General features: G+C 40.3%; 1 pseudogene; it reads right to left on the minus strand.

Moving 5' to 3' along the window:
• Positions 1-7,036: 7,036 nt before the first annotated feature.
• Positions 7,037-22,019, minus strand: LOC109677707 (large ribosomal subunit protein uL16-like; annotated as a pseudogene).
• Between the last annotated feature and the right edge of the window lie 320 nt (positions 22,020-22,339).

Raw genomic sequence — 22,339 nt, forward strand, 5'->3', positions numbered from 1 at the left:
TCCACCCAGGGAAAAAAGAGAAACTGAGTAATAAGCAATAAGAACAATTAAGACACGCTGGAAAGAGGGTGGGGCACCCTGAGCACTGAAAATTGGGGTAAGGGAATCTTTCCCAGGACTGTAAATAAACAAGCCATCCTGGCCGGAGAGCCTCTGGCGGGAGCGGGTGCGTGCGCCCAGCAACCAGGAGCGGGAAAGCTTGTGAGAGTGGAGGAGGGAGAAAAACTCCACAGGAGAGGAGGGAAGACCCACTTCCCACGTGAACTGTAAATAAACATGGCGGCCAGCAGGAGCAGCAGCACCGCCCAGTAATCAGGGGCAGGAAAGCTTGTGAAAGTGGCAGTGGGAGGAAAACTGCACAGGAGAAGGGGGGAAGACCCACCTCCCACATGAACTGTAAATAAACACGCAGGCCTGACAATGGGGGGGGGCAGTGTCACCTTTCCCAGTGCTTGGAAAGGGGAAAGCTTGTAGCAGAGGCTCCTGTACAGGAGAACTCTGAACAAACAAAGCCTGTGGGACCAGGTGAGTGCTAAGTTCACCCCAGAGATCTGCATAAATAACGCCGCCAGCTACAGCAGGCTGACAGCAGTGGGCAGGCAAGCCACAGTCGCAGATACCACTCTCAGAACTGTCTCCAGACTCTTTGTTTTTTTCTTTTTCTCCCTACCTTTGATGAGAGAACAACTGAATTACACCTGCAAGCTGAAAAACTTACTGAAACTGTATTGCATTTGAATTTGGGACACTTGGTGGGGCTTTTTTGTGTGTGTGTGTTTGTGTGTGTGTGTAGTTTTGTTCTACTTTATGCATCCCCTTTGATGAGACAACTACAGAACAACATCTGAGGCACCATCTGCAGGACTGGAGACAGATATGGACACCCAAATTATTAAGACTGAAACTGCATTACATATAAACTTGGAAGTTTTTTGGGTTTTTTTTTTTTTAATTTTCTATTTTCCATTTTATTTTAATTCATTTTTATATATAGATATTTCTTTCATTAACTTATTTTTTATTTTTATCCTCATCTTTTTTTTTATTTTTTATTTTCAATCCTCTCTCTGTCTCTCTAATGTCTGTTCAGCTTACTGTCAATTAGTACACTAAAGCTCCCTGTTTATACCTTTGAAACTTTCTTATCTGAAACCTTGTTCTGCTTTCTCCCTCTTGTCTGTGTATTTGTTTTCCCCTTTTCTTTAAATTCTTGCTTTCCATCTCAGCTTACCCTTCCATTCTAAATATTACCATTGTTATTATTAAAAGCTAGAAAATACTTAATTGCACACAGTACAGGGACAGTAACAACACCAAGGACAATGATGGGAAGACAGAAAAAACAGGGAAACCAGTTTCCCCACAGCAAAAAAATTAGTACAGGAACCAAAGGGGAATGAAGAGAACAGAAACTTAGATCCACACTCCAACAAAATGAAGATAAACTATGCCAAAGAACCCAATGAAGCCCACAAGAATAATTTAAAAGAAGACATACTACAAGTACTCAATGAGAATTTTATAGAGATGATACTGGATATGGTTAACCAAAATGTACAGGAGACACTCAAGAAATTCCAAGACAACAAAAATAGAGAATTTGAAAAAGTAAAAGAAGAAATAAAGGAAACCATAGAAGCACTGTATAAACACCAAAGTGAAAGAGAGAACACAATGAATAAATGGATAAATGAACTCAGGACAAAAATAGACAACATTAAAGAAGAAAACTGCCAGGATATGGAAAACCTCAGAAAAAAGAACGAAACAGAACTGAAAACACACCAAGGAAAAAACATGTCAGATAAAACCAGGAGGAGAGGCAGGATTGGCATGAGAAACAGTTAGCAATATGTACTCCAGGCAAGGAAAGCATAAAATGAGCAAAATGCAAGGGGCTGAAGAGAACAATTCTCCTTCCAGGAATCGGAATTTCACGTGACCTAATTTCAAAGTAGAGGGAGGAGGGAGCTTGAGCAGGAGGAGCTGAGGAGCACAGAATGTATCCTGAGATCAAAGGTCTGTATTTCTAAAGCAGAGGAATGCCATAAGTAGACCTCAATGATTAAAACATTATTCTACTAGCTGTGTGGAAAAGAAACTGAACAGGTGCACATTGAAAGCAGTAAATTAGTACACACAGACTCGATTTGAGAATTCCTGAAACTGAAGACTTGACACATACAGTTTGGTCTTTGCTCTAATTAGCTCAAAAGAATTCATTTTCGACAAAGAACATCCAAGGACACTAGACTGTGGGATGTTCAGTGTCTCTCTTTCCCTTGGAAATGCCCCTCGTTGGAGGCCTAGGACATCCCATTCCCGAACTTCATCCTCCCTGATCTCAGCAACCTTCTACACCAGCATAATAGACCATCATGCTTGCTGGTCTAGCTTCTGCATTCAAGTGTCATTCCTAAAAAAGCCACTGCACATTGTGGTTGACTGCCTCAAATGACATCATCACTCTCAGCCACCATACAGTGCATCTCTCAGGTAATGACTGACCTATGAGTATGTGCCATAGCTCATCTCCCTCTTTACACAGTGTCTGTCTGCTGCTATAACAGACTCCCAGAGGCTGGACAGTCATACAGAAAAGGACTTGTTTTTCAGAGTTCTAGAATCTAGAAAGTCTTGCTGCATTATGACATGACGGGGGCATTATATGTCAAAAGAGCTCACTTTTGTAACAAAAACACTGCTGTGACAACTACCCCACACCTGTGATCACATTAATCCATTCATTAGGCAGAGTCCCATGACTCAGTCACCTCTTGAAGCTCCCAGTGCCCAACATTGTCCTAGTGGCAATTAAATTTCAACATGAGTTTTGGATGGCCATCCAAATCATAGCACAAGGCATAGGATGGACTGGAAAGCACATACCAAATGAATGCCCACTGAAAGACTGAAGATCTGTTTAGAGGCTGGATAAATGAGGATGATCTCAATTTAGATAGCCACAGTGAGAAAAAGATTTTAAAAAGTGGAAAATTCAAGAAATAAAGAGAAGATGGGGCTAATGACTAAATGTAGAGAAAGTATATTTTAATGTGGTATATGTATACAACATACAACTAAATATTATTCAGCCATAAAAAGAATGATACCCTGTCATTTGCAGCCAAGATGGATCTGGAGAAAATTGTGTTGAGTAAAGCCAGGCACAGAAAGACAAATACTGCTTGTTCTCACTATTTTTGGAAGCTTAACTGATGACATTGAAATAGAGAGTAGACATATGTGGAATATAGACCCAATACAAATACAAACAATATTATGAAAAACAAGTCATGCCAAGAGGAGGTCACATATGAGAGAGAGAGGGTAAAAGAAGGAAGTTAAGAAGGTGAATATGGTGATATATTTCCTATACAAGAATGAATACAGAACTTTTTAACCTGTTGAAATCACCATAAGAAGGGGACTAGGTAGAAAGGAGAAAAATGGAAGGATAACCAATTCAGCTTATAATACATATATACATGGAAATGTCACAGTGAAACACTGTGTATAGCTATCTTAAACAAAAATGCCATTTTGTTATAAAAACGGAGAACAAGAAGGTTAAAAAGTTCCTGTCTGGAGGTTGGAACCACTGGGAGGGGGAAGACATAAGCAAAGGATGAAGGAAGGTGAATATGATGGGAATGTTATGTGTTCATATATGAAAATGGAAAAATGAGACCTGTTGAAAGTATTCCAGAAATGGGGGTAGGGGGTATAAAGGAGCATGATGAAGGAGTGATTTCAACTATGATATATTGTAAGAACTTAGGTAAATGTCACAATGTACCCCCAGTTCAACAGTAATAATAAAAAATCGGAAAAAGAAAACCAAACAAATAGAGTAGAATAGAGGTCACTAGAGGCTGAGAACGGTATAGGAAAGGTGATAGAGATAAGTTGAATGATGGTCACCAAGATGCAGCTGACAAGGGAGGTTGTCCTAATGTTGTGTAGAAGAGTGGGGGACTATTGTCTACATCATTAGTATTCATTTCAAAACCTCTAGAGAAGAAAAGCATGAAGTTTCCCAACACATAGAAATGATGATATTTGAGAAAGCAGAAATGCTAATTACTCTGATTTAACCATTACATAATGTACACATGTATCAAATTATAATATGATGTCATGTGTAAGACCTAATAATCTGTCAGTTGAAAATTTTTAAAAAGTATAATTTTTAAAATGAAGACTTAACCATTGTGCTAGTCAGCCTTTTATTACTGTAACAGATACTTGAGATAATCAACTTAAAAAGGTTTCTTTTGACTCACAATTTAGGAGGTCCCTGTCCATGATTGCTTGGCCCAGCGCTTCTGAGCCTGTATAAGGCAGCAGATCATGGTAGGAGTGCCCAGCAGAAGATGCCCTCACTTCATGGCCAGGTGGCAAAGAGAGTGAAAGGAGCTGGATTCACACTATCCCCTTCAAGGGCACAGCCCCAGTGACCAAAGACATCCCATGAGGCACCATGACCTAAAGACTGCATCACCTCCCAATAGTGCCATGGCTGGGGACCAAGCCTTTAACACATGGGCCTCTGGAAGATACTCCAGATCTAAATTCCAGCAACCACTAGCATAGCTGGAATCTCACAGTTAATTTGTGTTTTTGAAATACTTTAATGCATTTCAAAGTCTATCAATATCATCAAGAGACTGATATATAGCTCATTGGTAGAGAACTTCCCTACCATGCACAAGGTCCTGGGTTCGATCCCCATCATCACAAAAACAAAAACCTTCTTTTTAAATCATCAGTAGCACACTATTTTCCTAACAAAGATTACAAGTCCAACATGGCAGATACACAATAATGAAGCAAGGGGTGTTTGCTTTCCTTGCCTTCACTGTCTTCTTTGGGCTCCTCTCTTGGAGCTTCCCTCTTAGGGCCCCAGCACCAATTCCAGACATCTGCAAGCTGCTCTCAAGCTCCTTGTCCTGACAAAATCCATGCTGTTCTCTCAGCCAGCTGCCTGTGGGAGTTCTACTATCACTTGCATAGTTGATATGTTTTAGATTTACACCAGCATTTTAAGTCAGTCACTGGCTCCCAGCCTCTGCAAGAATTGAGTAGATTATTGGGGTAGACTGGAGGTCACAAATTCAAATGCTTAACAGAGGTTCCCTGAGTTACGGTGTTGAGTAAAGGCAAGCTAATCAGTCAGTTGTTGGGCTTTCCAGGAGCATGGAGGGCACCTGCCTCAACCAAAAGGCCTTTGGCCTTAACGCTCAGCCTTGAGTACTGAAGCCTAGACTTGGCTTCAATGAACTGTTTAGCCTGCAAACTTAATGTTGCCAGATCTTCTAGACTTTTTGAGAGAATTTGGAAATATAGATTTTTAAGGTGATTTTCCAATTTCAAATTTTTGGCACCATAACGAATTCAAATTTTTACCAATTTTAAACCCACGCTGCCGGTCAAATTTGACCAACAAATTACCAGTTGGCACCCTGTGGATTAGACAACTTCAAAGGCCTTTTCTGGTTCTGTAAGTGTGGGAAAAATCTAAGATGTATTCATGTTAAGGAATTAATCTCTAAAATTGTAAGGGACTGGGGATGCAGCTCAGTGGTACAGCATTTTCAATCTCCAGCACTGAAAAATAATAATAATAAAATTAAAATAAACTTAACTTTGCACTAATAAATTGCTCAGTGTCCTTCAAATTTCAGCAAACACTTTTACATATGATTAAACTTCATCCTTCGTTTTTGTAGTACTGGAGTTGAACTCAGAGACTACACCTTGAGCCATTCCACCAGTCCTTATTTTGTGATGGTTTTTTTTTTTCCTTTTGCATAATGGCTTTAATTTTTTTTTTCTTAGACACTTCTGTTCACAATTAGACATTTATCTCACTTATCTCTTTTTTGATCAAATATCTCTCCTCTGTTTTCAGTTTTATTCCTTTTTTTTCATTTTTCTTTTATTATTCATATGTGCATACAAGGCTTGGTTCATTTCTCCCCCCTGCCCCCACCCCCTCCCTTACCACCCACTCCACCCCCTCCCTCTCCCCCCCCCAATACCCAGCAGAAACTATTTTGCCCTTATTTCTAATTTTGTTGTAGAAAGAGTATAAGCAATAACAGGAAGGGACAAGGGTTTTTGCTGGTTGAGATAAGGATAGCTATACAGGGCATTGACTCACATTGATTTCCTGTGCGTGTGTGTTACCTTCTAGGTTAATTCTTTTTGATCTAACCTTTTCTCTAGTACCTGTTCCCCTTTTCCTATTGGCCTCAGTTGCTTTAAGGTATCTGCTTTAGTTTTTGACATAAGGTCTTGAGAACTAGTTGCCCAGGATGGCTTCAAAATGTGATCCACCTGATCTTTGCCTCCTGAGTAGCTAGAATTACAGGCATGAGCCACCAGCACCTGGCTAAACTTCATTCTTGTTGACCTTATAACACAAGAAGGTTTGCAGTCATCCAATAATGGTGAAAGATTAAAGTGGTAATTTCTCAAAACAACCTAATTGTTGCTTTTAATCTTGGCCCAAATTTGAATGGAGTTTCACCGTATTAAAAATTAATGCCATCAGAGTACTGGTATGTAAAAATGATATGCAAATAGATTTTCCCAGTTCTGAAATCTGAGAATAATAATGAAGAATTCTAGTTTTATTAAGCCAATAATCATTTATTACGTCTCACCAGCTCTAGGTTTGCTGGATAGTTCTAACTTCAGCCAGTATGTGTGGACAGCTGGGACCTTGGCTGAGGTTGGATGATCGGAGATAGTCTTCCTCTTGTGCCCTGTGCAGATGGGTTGTGTGGCTAAGGCATCTCAGCTAGAGGACTTGCCTCTGCTTCCTGTGATTGCTTACTCTTCAAAAGGCTTGCTCAGGCTTCTTCACTTAGGAGTATCAAGTTCTAAAGAAGAGAAGAGAGGGCAAGCCAATTGGCCCATCCATGTTACACACTCAGCCCTCACAAGCCTTTTTTTTAAGTTGGACAAGATGATTTATTATTAAGCATGATTAAGGTGGTTAAGAAGGGGACAGCACAGTGGGATGCCCTCATGAATGCAGGGCATGCCACTTATCCAGGGAACCACGATTAGGGATATATTTGACCCCACAGCCATCTGGGATGAGCCATTTCTCAGAGCCAACTCTTGAAATTCACCTGCATTAAACTTGGGAAATCCCCACCTGTTTGAGATATGGATCTTCTGGTGGCCAGGGAACTTGAACTGATAGAGGCCCTGCAGCAGGACCTCATGTAAGTCACATGTTCCTTACTCACAGCTTGGTACAGGTGGACTTGATTACCTGGCCAATGTGAATCCTGGCCCACTGTGCTCTGGGGCTTCAGAAAGCCCATCAATACCCCAGCACAGGACACCATGTTGTTGATGTGAATGTCAGAAAGGGTGCAGCCATACTTGAATATGAAAGCCATCTTTGTCACAGCTTCTTACCATGTACTTGTTGGCACACATACGGGCAGCCTCCAGGGCTTCTGAGGGATATTGCTCATATTCATCAGACACCATGTAGCCACAAAGTGGGAATTCATCCACTTTTACTTTCTTCAGCTCCAGGTCAAAGGTACAGACCTTGACATCAGAGACTTCGCCACAGAAGCAAGACTTTGGGTACGGTTTGTTTTTGTGATACTGGTAACACCAGCAAGATTTTTGGTAGCCAATCAAAGGAAAATAGCCTTTGTAAGCATTTGAAGTTGTGACCTCTGATCTGCTCCAAGTACTCTGATTATGTCGTGTCTGCTAATGCCACATTGGACTCCCCTTGAAATTCGTCCCTCTCTGCCCCCACACTGCCCCCACTAACCAGGTCTGTTGATAGCAAGAATGACCTTCCTACAAAGTGTGCCATTTTGTGGGCCACTGTTGCTTAAGAGTGGTACATTATCATTTTTTCTCTTCTAAAGTGGATGGTGTTTGGTATGAGGCACTGAGTAAATGTCTTCATCCCTTGGGTGCTGCTGTAACAGAGTACCACAGAATGGATAATTTAGAGTGAGCAGAAATTCATTGGCTCATAGTTCTGGAGACTGGAAAGTCCAAAATCAAAAGGCTGATATCTGGCAAAGGCCTTCTTTCTGCATCATCTAATGGCAGGAGGTCAAAGAGAACAAGAGATGGAACTCACCGTCTTCAACCCACTTGTACTTGACATTAATCCATTCAGGAATGTGGAGTCCCCAAGACCTAACCTCCTACACTGCTATATTGAACATGAAGTTCCCAGTACATGCATTTGGGGACACATTCAAATTATGGCAGTAAGGGACTCTTCTCTAGTTTTCAGTGGGCATCGTTCTCTATTTTGTTTGGATGCCTTCTCACATCTAAGATTTGAACGATTTCATTACCGCTCCAATTGGAGATCTGAAGAGCTGGAGCACTGCTCCCTTTTGAGATGTTCAAGCATCACCTAACACAAATCTCTATCCCTCCTGACCCTTCTTCTTTGAACTTCTCATGGCTCCTTTCCCATTGTGAACAAGAAAGTGTTTCTTAAATCATGTTCTCTGATTTCTTCTGCTGTATGGCTTAAATGTTGTAATCATTCCTCTAAGCACTGGCTCAACAACTCCCAAGAGAAACCCTAAAGAAGTTCTAATTTGCCTTAGGTCAGTACAAGGTCTAAAAGTCAAGTTCAGATTTTCAATTTTACAACTATTCAAGAAGTCAAACAGGAAACCTTCATGAAGACTCTCTCTTCATTAGTCTGTCCAATAATGGAAAGATTAAAGTGGTAATTTTCAAAATAAGCTAATCATTGCTTCTATCTTGGCATACATTCAGGAGTTTAACCACATTAAATTTTAATATGATCTGGGTGCAACTATGTAAACCTTTTCCACTTACAAAATTTGAGAACAATAATATAAGATGTTTTAAAATGCCTTTAAAATGATGTGAGTAACCTTGAATTGACATCTTATGCATCCTTAGTTAAAATTGTTTGCATATAATATTCTAAGAGTCTCCTGGAAAGAAAATATAAATATTATTCAGTCACCACTTTTCATGATATGTCATTTAGTTCTCTTTTCTAACTTGTTCAAAGCACTCTCTTGGGATGCTGGGTAGTTTTAAATTTTATGCTTAACTGTTTATAATAAGGCAATGACTTTAGCATATTGTTTTTAAGTCCATATATCTAAAGTTATTTAAGTGTAAGTTTTCATTAAAACATAGAGAACTAGTTAGGAATTTAGAGCTAAATTCTTAAGCTAGGCATGAACATAAAAACAACTTAATCATTTCATTTGAATCTAGTATGTCCATCATAATCTGTTTTTTAAAACTATTAGTATTTGATAGTTATTACAGGGGTGTTCATTGTGACACTTCCATATATATGTGTACTATACCTCAGTTTGGTTCATCCCCCCTCTTATTCTCCCTCTACCCCCCCTCCCCTTCTTAAAATGATGTCAACAGGTTTCAATGTTCCATATTCATATATGTATAGCAAGTACCTCAACCATATTCACCCTCCTTTACCCCTTTCATTTCCTTCCTCCTCCCACTGTACCCTCCATTTAACGTGGCCTGTTTTACATTCCTGTCCTTCATTGTTCTAGTGTCTGTTCATTTTCAATGGGGTTTTGCCTTGGTATTTTGCTCGTAAATATATTGTGCTTTAATCAGTCAAACCCCCTCCATTACTCCTCCTTACCCTTTTCCCACTACCCTGTATTGTTCAACAGTTTTCCATGTGTTTTATTGTGTCCTGTTTCTACACAGACATGATATATGTCAATATTATACACTCCCTATCATTCTTTTCTTCTTTTCTCCTCACTAATCTCCTCTAACAGTCCCACTTTTGGAAACATGCTCATATATATGCATAATGTTTGTATTTGTATTGGGATCTATCCTCCACATATGAGAGAAAATGCAACATTTGTCTTTCTGAACCTGGCTTACTTCACCTAACATAATGTCCTCCATTTGCATCCATTTACCTGGGAATGATATAATTTCATTCTTTATGACTGAATAATATTCCACTGTCTATATTTACCACATTGTCTTAGTCTATTCATCAGTAGTAGGGCATCTGGGCTGTTTCTAGTGCTTGGCTATTGTGAATAGTGCTACAATAAACATGGGTGTGCAAGTGTCTTTATTGTTTCCTGATTTGCATCCCTTGGATATATGCCTAGGAGTGATATTACTGGATGATTTGTTAGTTCTATTTTTAGTTTTTTAAGGAGCCACCATACGACTTTCCATTATTCTGAATGACCTTTCCACCAGTAGTGAATGACGGTTCCTTTTTCCCCACATCTTCACCAATATTTATTAATATCTGTGTTCTTGAGACATCCATTCTAGCATGAGTGAGTGTCCACCACAATTTGTAAAGCACCATTAACACATGATGGTATTTTTAAAAAGCCAATGTTTTGGGAGCTTGAATCTTGTGTTTGTCTACCACTGGACATACTGTACATAAAAACATTTTTGTTTTTGTCATGCACTGACACTAAACTTTTCTCCTTATATAGTCATGCATTTGGGGACTGATTATAAAAGTGCAATGAAAATTATCATTTCTGAGAAGTGAAGAGAAAAATACACAAAAATTAATAGGGAAAAACAATTTGAGTGTTTTTTAGAATATGGGCATCAAAAGAAATAAAAGGGATTCAAATAGGGAAGGAAGAAATCAAACTATCCCTATTTGCAGATGATATGACCTTATGCCTAAAAGACCCTAAAAAGACCCTAAAAACACCACCAATAAAACTCTGAGAAATCATAAACACTTTTGGCAACATAGCAGGACACAAAATTAATATACAAAAATCAGTAGCTTTTCTATAAATCAACAATGAACAGACTAAGAAAGAAATCTGGGAATCAATCCCATTTACAATGCCCACCCCCAAAAATAAATAAAATGCCTAGGAATAAATTTAACAAAGAAATCAAAGACCTTTTCAATGAAAACTATAAGTCACTGAAGAAAGAAATCAAATGATGGATAGATCTCCCAGCTGTGCTCATGGACAGGCAAAATAAATATAGTAAATTGGCTATACTACCAAAAGCAATCTACATGTTCAATGAAATTCCTATCAAAATCCCAATGACATTCCTCATGGAAATAGAAAAATCAACCCTAAAGTTGATATGGAAATACTAAAAACCTTGACTAACCTAAGCAATGCTGAGTAAAAAGTCCAATGCTGGAGGGATCACAATACCCAACTTCAAACTACACTACAGAGCCATAACAATAAAAGGGGCATGGTATTGTCACAAAAATAGACATGAAGACCAGTGGAACAGAATAGAAGACCCAGACATCAATCCATGCAGCTATAGGTAACTGATTTTTGACAAAGAGCTCAAAAGACACAGTGGAGAAGAAAAAGCCTCTTCAACAAATGTTGCTGGGAAAACTGATATTCACATGTAGAAAACAGAAACAAGACTAGAGTTATATTCAGTCATAGGAAGAATGAAATTATGTCATTTGAAACAAGACCCTGTACCAGTATCAATTCAAAGTGGATAAAAGACCTTAATATAAGGCCTAAAACTTTGGACAACTACAGGAAATAGGAAATATACTAGAACATATAGGCATAGGCAATGACTTCCTAAATAGAACTCCACAGCTCAGCAACTAAGAGAAAGAATAAACAAAGGGGACTACATCAAACTAAAAATATTCTGTACCAGAAAAGATACAGTAGCTAGACTTAAGAGACAGCCCACAGAATGGAAGAAAATCTTCGCCAGCTATTCATCTGATAAGGGACTAATATCCAGAATCTATAGGGAACTTAAAAAACTAAACTCCCAAAGAATCAACACCCAATGAATAAATGGACACATGAATTGAATATGGAATTCTCAAAGAAAGTGGTACAAATGACCAAATACATAAAGAAGTGTTCAACTTCCCTGGCCATAAAAAAATGCAAATCAAAACTACACTAAATTTCATCTCACCCCAGCTAGAAGGATTACCTTCAAGAAAAAAAACAACAAATGTTAGCAAGCATGTGTTAAACAGGAACCTTTATACACTGCTGGTGGAAATGCAAATTAGTACAACCTTTATGGAAAGCAGGATGGAGATTTCTTAAAAAACTAAGAATAAGGCAGGGTACCAGAAGCTCACACTTGTAATGCTAGCTACTCAGGAGGCAGAGATCAGTAGCATCTTGGTTCAAAGCCAGCCTGGGCAAATAGTTCATAAGACCCTACCTCAAAAAAACCCATCACAAGAAAGAACTGGTGGAGTGGCTCAGGGTGAAGGCCCTGAGTTCAAGCTCCAGTACCCACAAAAAAATAAACTTACCATAGGATACCACTCTTGGTCATATACCTGAAGGAATGTAAGAAGTGTTACAGTAGAGACACTTGACACCCATGCTTATTGCAGCATTGTTCACAATAGTCAAGCTAAGGAAACAGCCCAGATGCCCTACAACTGATGAATGGATTAAGACAATGTGGCATATATAAAAATGGAGTTATATTCAGTCATAAGGTAGAATGAAATTATGTCAGATTAAATGAGATTAGCCAGGTTCAGAAAGCCAAAAGCCAAATGTTTTCCCTCATATGTAGAAGACAGATCAAAAAGACAAACATACACACAAAAACAGACATGATCATATACATATTTACATGTAGAACATGTTTGTAATAATGGAATTTCTCTATGGTAGTGGGGGGAGCAGAGAAAGGAAAAAAGAACTATGGAGAGTCAAAACATTGAAATACATTACATCTGTGCAGGTACAGGATATGATGATATATACTGAAAGCTGTTGAATAATGGGGGGCATGAGGGAATGGTTAAGGGAGAGGAATAGAGAGAGTTGAATTGGCCAAAGTACAGTATATTCACAGCTGGAATGTATCAAGAAACGCCTTTGAACACTGACTTTGGAATTAAAAACATAAGACAGAACAGTAAAATAGATACCATGGGGGAAGGGGTTACTTGTGGTGGGGAGGTGAGGATGAATAGAGGAGATGAAGGTGAGGGAATATGGTTGATGCCCTATGTGAAATAGAATAATGAAATCTCTTGCAATTGCATTAAGTAGGGCAGGAAGGGTTTGTGGGGGGAGATGGCGAGAGCAATCTAACCAATGTACAATGTAAACCTATCCAGAATTGTCACAATAAATCCCCCCAGTACAGTAAAAATATACCAATAAAATTTGTTTAAAAGAATATGGGCATCAATAGAAACATAATAATGTGGGAACAGAGGTGAGAGACCTGGGACCAGTTGGCCATTCTGTGTTCTGCACCAGTTTGGGAAGAACATGGACAAATATGATCCACTTAGATACAGGAAAGGTAGAGAATGATACCATTTTTCAGGCTGGTTGTGGTAGTGCATGTCTATAATCCCAGCTACTTGAAAAGAGGTAGGAAGATGGCAATCTGAGACAGAGTGGCAAAAGTGTGAGACCCTATCTGAAAAATAAACTAAAGCAAAAAGGGCTGTGAGTGTGGCTCAAGTGACACAGTATATATTCAAGGTCCTAAATTCAAAACCCCAGTAATGGCCAGGTGTGCTAGTACACAACTGTAATCCCAGCTATTTAGGAGGTATAAGTAGAGGATCACAGTCAGAGGATGGCCCTGGCAAAAACACAAGACCCAATCTGAAAAATAACTAAAGTAAAACAGGGTTGGGGTGTGGCTCAATTGGTAGACTGCCTGCCCAGAAAGCACAAGACTCTGAATTCAAACACCAATATTGCAAAATGAAGAGAGGGAGGGAGGGAGGGAGGAAGAGAGGAGGGAAGGAAGAAAGAAGGGAAGGAGGGAAAGAGGGAGGGAAGGAGGGAAGGAAGAAAGAAAAGTTACACTATGTTTAAAAAATAATATAAAGACCACCCTGGGAGATCTCAGTATGTTTACCAAAGAGAAGACTTGAAGAATTTAGACTAACTCACTTCAAATACACAAAGGGCTTCTATGAATGGAACTCAGTGTCCTTGTGCTGATCCACGTGGAGCAGAAGAGGCAGCAATCGATGGAAAACCCTACTTAACAGAGGCTTTTCTGCAGCTAATGGTAAGGCAGAACTCTTTTACAGTCAGAGCTGACCAAAGCCCAAGTATAGCAAGGTGACCAGCTCATGGAGATGCCACAGAGGAAATCTGAGCACTGGGGCGGAGTTTGGGGGGCGGTGACTGGAATGGTTGAAGTTAATGCTTTTTTGTTCCCATTGTCCTGGAATGCAGAGTGTTAAGAATTTGCATGGGGACCCCAGAGATGCTTTACTCTGCAAAGCTTGGTATCACCATTCCTCACATGTCTACATCAGATGCTCCTTTAAGAATTAGCAGGCACACCTATGCCCAATGAGCGCTTAGACAGAGCCCAGCATGGGGCTCTCAGCAGCACTGGCTCCCACCTTCATACTAATGCGTGCTCTTGTAGTCCTTCCAGAGAGCAGTTCAGGAACCCAGAGACCAAGACTTGATGGAGGCAGAGGCCATGATTTCTTTGCACACCTTGAGGAGCAAAGGCAGCTAGAGTAGTGTAAGGAGAATGGAAGAATCACTGTGGAAAACCTGGGATCTATACTTTTTAAGTGTTTTTTAAAAATGTATTTTGCAAAAGCCTTTGAAGCATAAGGGACCAGAACCACTTTTAATCTTCTGTACTTGAACGAGGCCAAGGGAGTCTGACTGGGGGCCAGGCTATGTTGGGCCTCTGAATTTAGATCAGGAATATCTGAACTCTCAGGCAGGCATCTTCTCCTCTCTGCCAGCCCCGCTGACTCCATCGTTCATCTTTACTCCCTAAATAAGCAGCACCCCAGAGCTGGCCCTGAGGTCCAACCTCTCAGTGGATCCTGAGAGGCATGGTGAGTGGCTCTGTGGTGCCTCTTTGGGGCATCCTGGAGTCTAACAGAGCAGTTTTCCTACTGCACTGAGAATTCACCACCCTCATTAGTTTTCTGATGACAGAGTGACCTCTGCTGGTCGCCAGGAGATGTTGCTGCCATCTCCAATTTTGTCATGGCCTCATGCATTTCATTCCAGTTTTCAAACTGAAAATACCACTATCCAAGATTCAGTTCACATTTACTTTCTTTGATAGCTTCTATTATTAGCTGTTGTGCATTTAATACCATCTGTAGTCCATTAAACCAGGAGTTTTTTTGTTTTAGAATCCCGTCCCATAAAATGATGAAATCCATAGCCAAGGAAAACAGGGTTTTCTTACAGTCAGGGCTGGCGGGCTTTAATGAGTCAGTGATCTCATGCTGACAGAGAAGATGACAGTTTTTACGTTTTCTTGAAAAATACTAGTCAGCAATAAACACAGGACTGTCACATTTTGAAGGCCAGCTGGCCTTCAAAATGTGCAAAACAACATTTGCTTAACTCCTTGGCCTAGTGCTTTCATTAATTGAACATACATAGCTGCCCAACCATGGCACAAGGCAATCTATGGCTTACACAGCCAGAACAGACTTTAAATGAGGTTTTAAAAATCAGCTACCCATCTTCCCTGGACACTCTGTCTCTAAGACCATTAGCATGTAACTATTGAATATATTTTTACATGGGTACCTACTGTAGAAAAGACTTGAAATGGCTCAAGGAAGAGAATGACTGAGTAATAAGTTTAAAATAAGAGAAAGTGGTTCTATCTCAGTCACAACGATATTAAATCTGTGTATTTCAGGCCTCCTACCTGTTCCTATGCATTAAAAATTTCTTTCAGTGGATCCATTTCTTTCACTGAGCTTCATCTATCTCACAGCAATAGTGAAATGATAGCATAGTGCCTAATGCCCTAGTCCTATAAAAGCCACAATGTCCCCTCATCCCCCACCCCACTCAGTAATTCACCATAAGCACAGGTGAATCTTCAAAACAACTGCCTTGCAAAAAACACATGAAAAAATGCTCACCATCTCTAGCAATAAAGGAAATGCAAATTAAAACCACACTAAGATTCCACCTCACCCCTGTTAGAATAGCCATCATTAGCAACACCACCAACAACAGGTGTTGGCGAGGATGCCGGGAAAAAAGAACCCTCTTACACTGCTGGTGAGAATGTAAACATGTACAACCACTCTGGAAAGAAATTTGGAGGCTACTTAAAAAGCTAAACATTCATTGATCTACTGTTTGATCCAGCAATACCACTCTTGGGGTTATACCCAAAAGACTGTGACACAGGTTACTCCAGAGGCACCTGCACACCTATGTTTATTGCAGCACTATTCACAATAGCCAAGTTATAGAAACAGCCAAGATGCCCCACTACTGACGAATGGATTAAGAAAATGTGGTATCTATACACAATGGAATTTTATGCAGCCATGAAGAAGAACGAAATGTTATCATTCGCTGGTTAATGGATGGAATTGGAGAACATCATTCTGAGTGAGGTTAGCCTGGCCCAAAAGACCAAAAATCGTATGTTCTCCCTCATATGCGGACATTAGATCAAGGGCAAACACAACAAGGGGATTGGACTTTGAGCACATGATAAAAACGGGAGCACACAAGGGAGGGGTGAGGATAGGTAAGACACCTAAAAAATTAGCTAGCATTTGCTGCCCTCAATGCAGAGAAACTAAAGCAGATACCTTAAAAGCAACTGAGGCCAATAGGAAAAGGGGACCAGGAACTAGAGAAAAGGTGAGATCAAAAAGAATTAACCTAGAAGGTAACACCCACGCACAGGAAATTAATGTGAGTCAACTCCCTGTATAGCTATCCTTATCTCAACTAGCAAAAACACTTGTTCCTTCCTATTATTGCTTATACTCTCTCTTCAACAAAATTAGAGACAAGGGCAAAATAGTTTCTGCCGGGTATTGAGGGGGTGAGGGAGAGAGGGAGGGGGCGGAGGGGGTGGGGGCAGGGGGGAGAAATAACCCAAACGTTGTATGCACATATGAATAATAAAACAATAAAAAAAAGAAAGGAAATTCACAGAGTGAATATTATATACACATGTATAAATAAAAACAGCACAATGAAACCCACCAAAACTGTTAAAAAGGAGGGAGAGAAGGGAGAGTGGTTAAGAGTAATAAAGTCAGGGTGAATTTAATCGAGTATATTTTATACATGTTGTAAATATTGCAATGAAACCCTTTTGTACAATTAATCAATGCTAATAAAAATTTTTTTAAATAAAAAATAAACTGCCTTGGACATCCCTGTGGATTTTAGAAGCAGCTTACCTTAGCCAGAGCAGAGATGAGCAGTGTTCACCTCAGCCAGTCGAGTGTTGGCCTTACACCTCTTTATAGAAAATAGGAAAGCTACATTTCCAATATTCTCAGGAGTCATCCCAAGAAGAAAATGGGGTTTGGGGCGTCACTCAGTGGTAGAGCACTGCCTCGCCTGCAGGAGGCGCTGAGCTCAGCCTCCTGCACTGCAAACACAAACAAGGAAGAAATGTGTGGAAAAGGCCAGACGACTGACTAAAGGGATGTGTGTGCACGTGTGTATGTCCACACACATTTCATACGTACAGCAAATTCCAGTAAGTAAATGTCCAGACTCTTAGGCGAGAGGCAGAATTGCACTGATTGTTAAATAAATCCATGAGATTTCAATCAGATAGTACTCTGCCTTGCAATTTTGCACTGTTAAATTCTAGATGCACACATCACTCCCTTTCTTTAGACTTTGCAAGCCAAACTATTATTTATTCTGTCTATTCATACTTTCCCTTGAAATGTCAACCCTCCCTAGACCCTGAAATATTTTTGTTGTGTGTGTGTTTTAACTCTGAATTCCCATCTCGGTTCTCCTTCATCTTCTGGCAGTGAAATGCCTCAAACTGAATACAATATCCAGGCTTTTGAAAAAGGTTTCCATGAGTTTCTAATAATAAAGACCTTGCCTCGGATTTGAAAATCAGGCTGTTTAGAGTAAACTCACAGCTTTACCCATTTAAAGTCTTACCACAGCTCTTCTTGGATTTGTGGGGAGGCCTCTTCCCTCTCAAAGGTCTCTCTACTTGATGCTGTTTTTGTGACATCTTGACCCTTCCAGTAGACTTTAATTTACTTAAATTTTCTGCTTTTCTGTACACTTTCTCCTAAAGCTTTCATGTTTCTTGATGCTCTTCCTTTCACTATTCTTGTTCCTTTCCATTTTCCAATGCTTCGGTGACCAAATGACCTCTGAGAAAATATTTGCAAATCTACACTGGCTTCTTACTTCTTTGTGGCCTTTACAGCAATGTTCTTTTCTTTGCAAAGAGCTCAAAGCCACAAACAAAAGCAAGGTCACACTTAAAACTCACCTCTGACTGTAACTGCAGAATAAAGGGAGACTGGAAATGAAAAACTATTTTTGAAGACTCCTAAAGATTTTCAAATTGATTGAAGTGACACATCAGTACAGTCTTTCCTTCTGTTTTCAGTGAAGCAGTGTGGCCCTTTGGCTATACCTCTTTTTTCCACCCAAGTTGAAAATTTAAACTTTCTCCACTTTCACAGGAAGTGAATTGTCCAACTATTGTGGAATTTATCTTACTAAAAATCTTTTTTAAAAAAAATCCCAGCTCAGGTTGCTCTATTTCCCACTTCCCTCCCTGAGGGCACCCGTGAAAGCTTGCTTAACAACCCGCATCTTAGCCTGGAATGCTGCTAAGCTTCACTGCTATTTTTAAATCTTTGGCTTTTTCTTTCTTCTGATTAAGGTATAGATATTTCCTAATCTTAATGTTAGCCAGGCTCTACACAGTCCACAACATAAAGTTTTCGATTTTGATAGAAAATTACCTCATGGTTGATGAGAGGCTGTCTGTTCCTTATGTGGAGGATGAACTGCTTGATCCAACACTGCCCGCCCACCACCCTACTATTTCAAGTGCTGGAGGAGGAAGGACGTGTTACTCCCCTGTACCCACTTCTACAGACGCTTCCCACGCACGCTGGCGGCCATTTCTATACTGTCCTTCATATTTCATCACCAATTCCAAAACACCAAGGTAGACATAGGCTGCACAACCAGAACGCAGCTCTGCTTTACAGATGAAGGACTGCGTGTAGCTACAGAAGTTAAGAAGTTTGTCAGAGATCAAGAAAGTTGGCAAATGCCATAGCTACAATAATACAGAAACTTGAGTCTTTGTGTAGGGTGTCTGCATGTAACAAATGTGAGTTAGAACTTACTATAGACCCAGAGATGATCTGAGCTCTTTGCCAGTATAGATTCTTAAAGCAACCCTATGAAGTAGATACTGTTATTATTCCATTAAAATATCAGGAAACTGAGGAACAAGGGCTGGCAGAGTGGCTCAAACGGTAAATGTCCCTGCCTAGCAAGCGTGAGGCCCTGAGTTCAAATCCCAGTACCACCAAAAAAGAAAAAGAACAGATTAAGTAACTTGCCCAAAGTCCTATATCTTGTAGGTGGCAGATCACAGGACTGAAGCCCAAGATTCTGCCCAAGTCTGTTCTGAGTACTATGCACTTTCTTTGGTGAATGTCAATCAGTTACACATCATCAAAGTCTCTTCTGCAGATGCATAAATTGCTCACAACTGGCGAGGCACATTCCCTGTCATCAGTCCACATGACTTGGTTCCAAAACTGTCCTCACTATGGAAACAACATTCTCTCCACAGCTTCTCCCTCATTGCTGAGGTAGGCTCCTCCAATGTAAGGAAAAGTGGAAACTCTCCCTCCTGTGCCTTTAGGGAAACAAAACGTGAACCAGAAGGTTGGCGCAGGTTTTTGAAAATCACTGCACTGTCAGCTCTGCTCACAGTGTTTTTCTCTCAGCTCCCTCTAGCTCCCAGTGGGACTCTGGCGTTTCTGAGGGAGCCGTGCAGAGTAAACATGTTCGCATTTAATGCTTGTTGTTCCCTGTTTGCCTATGGCTGCCTTTTGCTTTTCAAGAGCCTCTGGGATGAAGATATCATGCCAGGCCTCTGAGGCCAGGCACACAGCAAATGTAAACTGCAGGGCTTTACCATCCCAGGACTGTACTGGGTCTTCTTGAGCCTGTCACATGGTAGCTTCCTACAACCAGGTTACAGTGGTCACTAAGACCCTGAGAAGAATGACCTTATTATGAGCCCATGAGAACTCAAGAAAACAGAGTGGGTCCACAAACCCCAGAGAGATGCTAAGAAGTACTTGGAAGCAGGGAGATGCCACCATTGTCACCTTAGATTTTCATAACACCAGTGACTATGGAATCAGAGATGTTTACGCCCATAATATAATAACAAAAGCACAGCAGAGAAATGTGTTCTTATGACTTGCCCATCACCTTAATGAATTTTTGCTTATAAGGTGTAAGGAAAGGCTTTTGGAGTGGCTCAAGTGGTAGAGCACCTGCCTAGCAAACCTGAGGTCCTGAGTTCAAACTCCAGTACTAAAAAAAAAAAACAAAAGGTATAGGAAAAAGACATTAATATATTAATATTATCTTTCCCTAAGACAAGTTTAACCAATTTGACAGGAACAACTATTATGCTGTGGGAGTATTTACTGACCCTAAAGGGTCTGAAATGGTATGAAGTGATTTCAGAAGAGATGCAGGCACAGACCCTGACAGATACTAAAGGAAGCAGATGTCAGGTGTGCAGTTGTCTGCCTCTGCATGCCCACCTGAGGAGTCAGAAGAGACTCTGATGTTTTGTTTCCATTCATTTTCAAGAGAAGAGGGCACATTCAAAAGTTGAAAGATTACCTAGTTCATATGCTATAGGATCAAGAGTACTTGGGAAAATCCAAAATAAGTTAAAGATAAATTTATAAAATAATGCACCACTGCTATAGACTGAACATCTGTGTCCTCCTAAAATCCGTACACTGAATTGTATTTCCAAGGTAGTAATCAGCCTTTTGTCAGTACAGTGATGCACTTGACACAGGCTACTTATGAAAAAAACGGAATTCATTTAGCTCACAGTTTCAGAGGCTCAAAGACCAAATGGCCTGGCCTGGACTCAGTGAGAACAACCCTTTGGCTTCCTAGTGTCATGGGAGATGGCAATGGTGGAAGTGTCTGAAGTAAGCAGATAATTATACCTCAAAACAAGAACAGAGAGAGCTGGGAGTGTGGCTCAGGCCACAAAGAGCAAAAAAGGGCTAGGGGCATGGCACAAGTGGTACAGCATTTGCCTAGCAAGCACAAGGTTCTAAGTTCAGATGTCAATACTGCTGAAAAAAAGTTGCAGTTGTCTGCAAACAAGATTCAGGGTTTAATTTTGCTTCCTTTCAGCTTATCGCTTATGTTTAAACTAGATGTTTTGGTCATGGTGCCATCTATGCCCCCCATGGGTCTTTGCTTACTCAGAGAAGCTTTCTCCAGGTACTCTGCACAGGGAAGGACACAACGGGTGAGTGGTAAAAACAAGAGCCAGCTGGTCCAGCCCACAGGACCCTGTCCCATCGGAGGGCGGTGATAGGCAAAGCCCAGATTTGGGACTGGAGACTCTCAGTGTGCTGGCCCAGGCTGATCATGGGGTGATCTGGTCTCCTCAGCTTTTCTGTGTTTGGTCGAGTACATGTGTATCCTCAACATCACCTTGATTTTTTAAATCCAGTCTACAGCTCAGCTTCCTACAACCAAAAGACCCAAATTAATACACTATTCATCAAAGTCAATGACATATCCATACGTTAATTGGGAAGAGTCTTGGGTTTTGTTTCCTTGCAACTCTGGTAACATCTCTACCTTCCCTTCCCTTACAGCTTTCATTTTCTACTATGTTCCATTCATTATCTAAATTTTTCTCCATTTTCCTTCTCTATCACTCACGTCCTTTCTCTCCCATCTTTCCTATCCCTTCTCTTCTCTCTTCTGCCTATTATAATTGCAGTTCCCACGGGCAATGTCATAGCTGTACCCATTCCTTCTTCTTCCAATACTGTCCTTTTTGTTGTTGAGCTGAGTAGCCCAGGCTGGCCTCAAACTCATGACCCACCCCTTCAGCTTCCTGAGTGCTAAAGTTAAGGCATACACCAGCACACCCAGCTCGTCCAATTTTTTAAGTAGGCCTCACAAAATCAGCACTCACCTCATGTACAATTGAGGAGAACACCCCCATTAGGGATAATAATTTTATAAAATATACCTTAGATAATATTTGCTATTGCTAAAATCTAGTTATTTAAATAAAGCCATATTGGCTCCATGTAGTTCAGCAAAGTGCTAAATTTGGTTTTCCATATTCTATGGTTTCCATATATGGTTTTCCATATTCTAAAAATTCCAGGAATATTTATACCAATATGACACCAATATGTTCAACTGGGAACAGCAAAATGGCTGAGGCAGAGCCCCAACTGTCAGTTTTCTTACAATCTTGGAGGGAGAAAGAACATATGAAGAAATAATTATCA

Source organism: Castor canadensis, chromosome 9 (assembly GCF_047511655.1).
Source record: "Castor canadensis chromosome 9, mCasCan1.hap1v2, whole genome shotgun sequence".
Taxonomy (NCBI): domain Eukaryota; kingdom Metazoa; phylum Chordata; class Mammalia; order Rodentia; family Castoridae; genus Castor; species Castor canadensis.